We start from the raw sequence: 793 nt of genomic DNA on the forward strand, positions 1-793 counted from the left end.
GAAAACTATTATTCACTCAAGTTAAACATTGACATGAGCCAGTAACTCAGTGAGCGGAGAGCAGACATGGAATATTACACTGTATGTCCAGCAGCTCCTGAGGCAGGCTGTATAACTGGACAGTGTGTCTGTGTATACCTTATTACCGTTTCTAAAATTTACATTGAGTGTCATTTCTTCTGTCAAGGGATAGCCTTCGATGAGTTAACTATTGTTAGTCCCCATCGATAAGATCATTGGTGGTTAACCTCAATGGTATAAAACCATTGATCGTTTCACCCAACAAGGGTCATCCCTTCTCTATAACTGAATTAGAAGGGGCCAATGAGAGCCTGGGGGGTGGGTGCATTGCCAAGTGGAGCTACTCTCTGTGCCATTGATGGTGGAGAACCATTGGTTCTCTGCCATTGATAACCAGTCCATCAAATATTGCTGGTTAATCATCAATGGTTTGTATTCAACAATGGTCGTTGGCCAACCCTACTCCTGTAAATAGTTATTACAGAGCTCCAGTACCAACTATCATCAAATGTAATAGCAATGCGTAGATTATTCTAATGTTCACACACCAGTAATAAAATAAATGGTAGAAAAAAAATGAGAACCCCCTACAAACATCAATATGCAACGATTTTGAGTTGTGTCATCTTTGTTCTTTGCAATCCAGAGAGATCGTGTAGTTTGGATCTGATGTGGATGTTCTCAACTTAACCACCGCTCATAAGTAAATGTTTCCCAGTCCTCTTATTACAGATGGATTTTTTGGATGGCAGAAAAGAAGGACTAACCCTGA

The sequence above is a fragment of the Crinia signifera genome, chromosome 12 (assembly GCF_055691185.1).
Source record: "Crinia signifera chromosome 12, ASM5569118v1, whole genome shotgun sequence".
NCBI lineage: Eukaryota > Metazoa > Chordata > Amphibia > Anura > Myobatrachidae > Crinia > Crinia signifera.